At 46.9% G+C, this 7903-nt stretch overlaps 1 long non-coding RNA gene across 1 annotated transcript; it reads right to left on the bottom strand.

The window, feature by feature from the left end:
* Positions 1–6670: 6670 nt before the first annotated feature.
* Positions 6671–7619, bottom strand: LOC127311939 (uncharacterized). Its single transcript, XR_011748591.1, has 3 exons — positions 7413–7619; positions 7025–7310; positions 6671–6910 (listed from the first exon to the last, which is right to left on the bottom strand). It is a non-coding gene; the product is annotated as an uncharacterized lncRNA (long non-coding RNA).
* Positions 7620–7903: the final 284 nt, after the last annotated feature.

Genomic DNA, 7903 nt, shown 5'->3' with positions numbered 1-7903 from the left:
AGGCATCAAATGTACTTTAGTTTACTGCATAGTCCCCCTTTTATTTATTGTCCTTTTTTTTTACTTTTGCTAGAAATTACAGAAGTCGCTATGGTCCCTGTCTATTTTCCTGGGTAGTTGGTTTGCCCTTGCTAAATTGACAGACTGTTTGTTTACCACCGCCGCAAGCAATCTACAAATTGTGTTGACTTACCTTAGTAATGAAGTTATTGTCTCTTCTTGTGGATGTGAACTAGTTCCTGTTTATAGAGGCGGCCACCTTGTGGCCTTCTCATACATGCTACCCATGGTAAAACATTGGTAATTTGCATATGTAATTGGAGAAAAATCTTCGACAAGTCATTCTTACATACCCTATGTTGCTCATATGTAGTCTACATTTCCCCAAGATTTCAATCCTTAATGAAGATTATCATTATAACACTCGATCCTCTCTCAAATGGTACAAATACAAAAGCTTTTTTTTGATCTTCTTGATTTAGATAGTTGTCTTATGGTTGTAAGTCCAGTTGCTAGTGAGATAGAAGTTGTCGCTAGTTGATGAGTGAGTTCATTTGTTGGGTTCATGTGAAATGATGTTGCTGCTGAGATGCCTTCCACATTTGTGTTGATAATCTTGGTCCGATGGATGAAGCTTTAATTACCATCCACGTTTTCTAGCAGGTTTCATCCATCTGTGCATACGTCTTGCATAGCAAGAATGTCCAGCAGCTGTAGGGGTTGTCGGTGGTGAGCTGAAGAAGCCTTGTCCTCCTTGCAGTGGAGGGGTGAGCATATGATGATGGTGTTCCTAGCTGCTCACTGTGGTGATCAAGCCACGCATCTGAGACCCTGATGGCTGTCGTTCTGGCTGTGGTTCATCTGCCGGAGAATTGTTCATTGCATGTTGTGTGCCCAGAAATTACGAAGACCAACTTGTATAAAAGATCAGTAGTGTATTTTCTTCTAGTTCTGCTTGAGAATTCTGCTGGGTGTCAGTTGATACTACGAACTACATATATATTTTACTTCTTTTAAAATCTGCTCTTTTACAGAAATGAAGATGAACTTGTGTATAATATTTGGAAATAAATAGATGTTGAATGGGATGCTTGTTGTACGATGATCACTGACAAACAGAAAACCATGTGAGCTTTTGTAATTGTGAAGTAGTACGAGATTAATGCACTCTTAGTTTGTCACATGTGGAATATCTTGTCTAATTGCTATTTGCAGCAACCCACGTACAAGGTCATTAGTTGAAGAAATATGAGCTAAATGCATTTTGTTCATAGAATTTCCTATGTTATAGCAGCGGAAGGCTGCAACTCGCAAGACGTTGAACATATTGGCAGCGAGTCTCTCTGGGTTCTGATTGTGTGATTCTAGCGGGCAAACAAATCTTCTTTATCATGTTTTATCTGGAACCCTGACTCCTAAAATCGATTCTTTGTACTGTGTAACTAAGTGAACCGGTCCCATATGTAAAAAAGATAAAAGAACCACCAAATTTTGGGGAACTAATCACTGGATTACACGAAACGGAATTGCTGAATGGAAATGCAGATTGTTAAAGGAAAACAAATGAGCCCTCTCCATGTATCTCCTGGAACCCCCTGCGGCCTGCCTTCTTCCATTGCAAGGACCCCTAAAATCAATGATGCTTCGTATGATTGTAAAAAAAAGGAAACTAGCAGTCTCCTTCTTAAAAAGAAGAAAAGAAACCGACCACCAAATATTGGGAAACTAATCACCGGGTTATACGAAACGGAATAACTGAACCAAACACAAATTGATGTATTAAAGGAAAACAAATGATCCCTGATCCCTCTCCCTCTCCCTCTCGCATTTTACGCCTTAATTACCTCACCTTAATTACCTCATGCCTCCTCGTTATGCCAATCACCATTAACTACGGCTGCTAGCATGCGATTTGTTTGCAGAAAATCAAAGATCCTCCCCCTCTCCATGTCAGCGATCCATGGGACGTCGCCTCCCGGCCGTCCATCTTTAACAAGGAGAAAACATAATAGAGGACTAGGATTACATCTTGTTCCCGCCCTGCTACCATCTCTTTCTCTAAATTGAAACCCGGTTGCCCAAGTCTTCTATAAGTAGAGTCACATAGTCACCCACCGCGTGCGGTTTTCGCGTGTGACTATGACTTAGACTTTGACTTTGTCAAGGAGAGGAGAGGAGAGTGAGCGCTATGGCGTCGCCGAGGAGGAGGCGTGGTCTCAGCTCGCCGCAATCTACTGCATCGATGGATCCAACAGGTAACCAATCATTCGTTCATTCTTGTCTTTTTCTCAGGATCTGTGTTTCTTTTCTTTTCTTGGTTCTATGTCGTACGGGGGACTGAGTGGAGATGCTCTCAGTGGAGGAGAGGTGAGGAGAGTGGGCGCTATGGCGCCGTATGTGAGGAGGAGGAGGTAGCGATCGACGGAGCTGTGTGGATCGTGGAGGGAAACGCGCGCAGCCGGCCGGTGCGTGTTTATATGCTTTGGCGCGTCAGGTTCCTTTCTTTTCTCTCGTTTTCATGGAAAATATGGAGTAATTAAACCGACGAAGTGTGGTTCCTAATTTCGTTTGTCTTCTTCTTTTCTGGGGATTTTCATCAGGTGAAAACATGCATGGAGAAAGTAGATCGATTGATCATGCCGGGCGCAGATGGAGGAGGCGGCGTACGTGCGAGCTGATTATACTTTCGTGTTGTCTTGTACTGTATTATTATATTTCTGGTCCTGCTGTAGCTGAATTGGTATGAACTGAATGCAAAAACGGTGTTTGCCTCTTTTCCACATGTAAATCTAGTTATGCAGTATTTTTCGATTTGCATAAGTCCAGTCATTTGTTCTGGTATAAGCTATTTTAGGTCTTTGTGATACCACAATTGTATTTGCCAGAATTCTAAATCTAAATATCAATATGGTGTTAGCTGCCGTTGCCTTTCTAACCAGGATGTAGTAAATTTAGGGAACAATCATCTGCGACGCGACTGGTATGAAAATCGATGCAGCAAATCATGGTTGTCGCGATCTGATAGGTACGATTCTTCTCAGGTTAGCATATGTTTTGGTTGGTTGAAGACCATGACCCAAGATCTGGATCACTATCAAATTCCTTCGGCTTGTCTTCTCAGAGACGAGTTAGGTTGTCTCCTGGATTCTTGAGCGGCGGCTCCTTATGGTGGACACGGTGGAGCCTGGTGGCGGGTGCCGGGTGCTGTGTGGCTGCTCCTTGGTAGTCTCGGTTGTGTGGGCAGCGGGATGTGCTGCGTGGGAGGCATTCACGGTGTTGGAGTCCTCATGCTCCTGCCCAGATCTTGGCGTGTCGCCTACCCCGATCTGTTTCGGTTTCACCTCTCCTCTGTGCCTGGTGTTGTGTCCGGGGATTCAATGGACGGTGGTCTCTATTTGGGCGAAAGCTTTTGTCGGTGCCGGTGACGTCGACGCTCTCGAGCGCCGCTTCCCTCCTTGGAGGCGTCATTGTGAATCAAACCCCTCCACCATTGGCTCTGGCTGAAAACTCACGTCCGGTCTGTCGGTCGGGGCAGTGGTGGTGTCTTTGGTGTTGCTCCCTTCTGGAAGGCGCTGCCTTGGTAGCCTTTGGTCCTATTCAGCTACTCGTCGTGGGTGCGGTACTTGGGCGGCGATAGTGTGGCTTTCGGAGTGGCAGGCTTCCCCATGGCGGGTGTGCTCGGATTCTCGTCTTCTTTGATGGTCTTGCTTTCATTTGCATTTTGAGCTCTCGGGTCAGTGCTCCATCATCTGTCGGTTTGGCGCCCTCGATTCTGGGCGAGAGGGCAGGGTAGGGGGGCTCTTTGACGATGGACGGGATGCGCTGTGAAGCAGTCTATGTATGCTTGATGGTGATGAAGGCCTTCCTCCGATGGTGTGGCGTCTTCCTCCTCCGCTTCCTCCAGCAAATGTTTTGGTGGATGAAGATCCAAGCGTTTGCAGGCTATGCGTCGCTCCATCATCCCCCATTCCAAACCCAATACTTTGCCTCTGGTGATGGCATTTTGATATGCAAGCGAGCTTCTGTTTCTATGATCTGTTTGCTTGTGGTTTCGTGTCATCTTGTATTATTATATTTCTGGTCCTGCTGTAGCTGAATTGGTATGAACTAAATGCAAAAACGGTGTTCTGCAGAACTACAGTTGATCTGTAATTAGGTTGAAGCTTGACATGCAAACTCATTGCTTAACGTGTTGTCCTGTACAGAACTTCTGAACCTGTTGCGGGTGATTTCTTGGTAACTGAATGAACGTGTATTAGTGCTTAGCAAAACTAGAATTGACAGATCATCTAGCTGGATTTTGGAGAGTACCTGAATGTGTATAGGGCAGTGGTGTTGTAGAACACTGTAGCTTTTCTTGACGAGATGGAGAAGCTTTATTTCCCATCGGTCTTTGGCAACGTAGTCAAAAGGGCTCGGCATATTTGGCATCAAAACCGTATGAAACCTCGGATCCTCTTGTCTTGCACCTAAACTGAATGCGTGTGCGTGTTTTGCAAGACTACTACAGCTGATCGGTACTTGTTCAGTATATATGTTTGACAGGTAGGTAACTCAATGCACATGGTGTTGTAGAGGAGCATTCGTGAGGATGGGAGGAAAGCTTTATTTCCCATCGGCGGACTGATTCGCGTAGCCAAAAGGGTGTCAAAGCCGTCTTCATCCACGCCCGCTATCTGAAGCCTTGTGAATACTGTCTGCTCGTTCCGATCAAAAAGAGCTCTGATTCAGTACAGGCTTCTGAATGTAACCCCCAACCCGAAAACGGGGACGCCGGTGTAAAAAACCCGTCCCAGCTGCTTCTCCCAAATAACATTTCACGGCGTGCGGGTGGGTTTCATCCAGCGCGTCCAGACCGAACACAATCTGCAGGGAGGTTACCGGGAACACCGGATGACATTTAAAGTGAGCACGGGACAGCCTTGTCGGCTCCACGGTCGAGGTTTCCCACCAAAATAATTTCCCTCCCGCCATTTTGACGCCAACATGACCCCGTTCCCCTCTCATGCCGCCCAATTCCGCCATTTTCTCCCAACCAAACCAGACGCCCTCTCCCGCGCCACAGTCCCGCAATGCCGCCGAAGAAGTACGCCCCTCCCAGACCGCGGCGGGGGATGGCCCCATGAAGAAGGGGGGGGGGGGGGGGGGGGGGCGAGAAGGAGCGGCCGGAAGGGATGGCCAACGCTGAGTGGGTTTGACATGCAACTAGCACCGTTTGGTGGAGAACGTGAGCCGCCAACAAAGGGAGACGAAGGCAGAGGCAAAGCAAGCAGCCATGATCGAGAGGGCCGCTGTCATGGTGGGGATGGCACCGCCACCTCCGCCTCCGCTACAGTTATTCCCGCCGCGTGGAGCAGGAGCCAAGGCAGAGTCAACCGCGTCGCCAGTGCTCCAGGATAGCCAAGGTAACGACACGCCCTATCTGTCTTGGTTCCCGTCAGGTTGCAATGACTTGGACCCGCTCGGTGGGTTCAACCCTAACGCCTTCACCACTGGCGACCTCCACATGCTCGTCTATTCGCCTGAGCTCCGCCGCACTCTCTTCAATGGTGTTGGGACTTCTCCTCAACCCGGCTACTAACAGTTCGCCACGAGCAGCAGCGAGCAGGGCGCGCACGAGACGTTCGGCGGAATGCCGAATGCCGAACGAGATCTATGTGCAAGGAGCGGGGACCTCGTGTTGGTTTCTTACTTTCGGGCGGTTCCACTTGTCGGTGCCAAGGTTCGTTCGAGGATTCAAGGGATGGACGAAACAGGTGAGCGAAACATAGCCCAGGGCGGAGGACGGAACACTCTCGTATTTTTTAAATAGAAGAGATAGAGATTGTACTATTCTAGATCTAGGTAGCTTGCACTATTCAGACTTTAATCCACCCCGCTAACGGAGCCGCTTTGCAGCCATAATGTGGACACATCTAGACTTGAAATTTGCATTCCGTATGCTAAACAGTACTACTACTTCAGTGGATTAGAAGAGAATGTAGACTAAAAGAGAATGAAGGGAGTACATACTATGTTTTCATCGTACCATCTATGCTAGATAAATAACAATTATTAGAGTGTAATGATCGACCCTCTTTATTAGTTCGGACTTTTAAAATAATTGGCTAGTGCAGCAATTTTTATGGTAGGAGAGCCCAGAGAAGACCCTGCTCACGCAGTATTAAAAAAACAAAGAAAAAAATTATATGACCTACAACAAACCCACGCTAAAAACTATAATAACCTAGACGTGAGATGAGTGTTGAATATAAATATACTGCATAACTTTCACCCATCAGTTCGGACTGATGGGTGAATTAGTTAGGTGCATACAACTTAGAATCAGAGGTTGAGGGTTCAAAACTCAACAAAAGCATGAAAAAATTATTGCGGCATGCTCCATTCCTGCCGCGAACGTCAAGACTCCAAAAAAGAGCATAGATATGAGGGAGAATTTTTTAGTGTAATGACCGATCCTCTCTCTCTCAGTTCGAACCTTTAAAATACTTTGAACTTCCAGCGTACGAAAAACAGGGAATTGCCATCACTCACACAAACTCCAAAAAAGAGCATAGATATGAGGGAGAATTTTCGAGTGTAATGACCGATCCTCTCTCTCTCAGTTCGAACCTTTAAAATAATTGACTAGTCCAACAATCTTTCAAGAAGAACTTTGAACTTCCAGCGTACGAAAAACAGGGAATTGCCATCACGCGCACAAAAAACAGAGAATTGCCACCATTCAAAAGCGACGATTGTAGCCTCATGTTTTTGTTCGTTTACTACCACTTGAACTTGCCGGACTTCTTCTTCTTGTCGTACTTGCCGGCCTTGAATTTGCCCTCGGACAGCGCGGCTCCAAGCAATGCACCCGCCACAACAGCGCCGCCGGCGAGAATTGAGCCAAAACCAGAGCCACCACTCTTACCTGCAAAACATGGTAGTATTTCATTGCAGGGCTTTACATGTATTGCAAAATGATAGTTTTCCCTACGTTGTCTAACCGAGTACCAATATTAATGATCCAGAAAAAACATAGCACCTTGTTTTGGAGCTTTCTTAGATGAACCATGGACGGCGTAGCCAGCTTGTGGGTATCCAGGCTGTTGGGGATACCCCGCCGGAGGGTATCCACCTTGCGTCGGCGGGTACCCTCCATGTTGAGGATGCCCGCCAGGAGGCGGATACTGCGGAGCTGCGGCAAATGCGCTTGGTGGGACAGGGTAACCGGGCCATCCCGCCGGAGGAGGGTATCCACCGGGGTAGAAAGCCTGGATCGGTTGGTGAGGATGCGAACCGGGACCTTGCATGCCTTCTCTCCTGGGTGCCTGTTTGGATCCGATAATTCGCAAGGACGAAGCTATGATTTGTGTAACTTGAAATGCTAAAACATATGTATGGATTATTTGCAAGAGAGAATAGGATGGTACCGGTGGCCAATACGGGGAGAACTCCGGGAAAATGGCCCGAGCAGATTGCAAAATGGAATTGGGAATTACTTGGAACTTGTGAGAGAGACGGGTGATCTCAAATGGGTATGTTAGTGCGTCCGCTTCTTTTGCTCATGCCATGGATACAGCAGGGGGTTGTTGCGACTTGCAAGCATGGTTCAGAGCAAAACCAGGGCCAGTTGTTATCTTTAGAAATTCTACTACCTATTCATGCGCCTGCACATCAAGATAGGAAGTTCCCTCTTGACTTTTCTCACTGCCTTTTCCCGAACAGGATCCAAGGCGCGGCTTTTAACTTGCAGCTATTGCTTATGCATGTCAGCATGAATAACTTAATCGAGGCTCTAGCCAGCGACGGACGGAAACTAAAATTAGAACACTTCAGTTTCGGAAATAAAATTAGTTGGGAAAAAGGTGTTCCAATTTGATGATCTGGTCTGAAATCGCAATACCGGGGGCACCCTCATTTT

This window comes from Lolium perenne, chromosome 7, assembly GCF_019359855.2.
Source record: "Lolium perenne isolate Kyuss_39 chromosome 7, Kyuss_2.0, whole genome shotgun sequence".
NCBI classification, from domain to species: Eukaryota; Viridiplantae; Streptophyta; class Magnoliopsida; order Poales; family Poaceae; genus Lolium; species Lolium perenne.
This window is presented reverse-complemented; position numbering and strand designations above follow the sequence as displayed.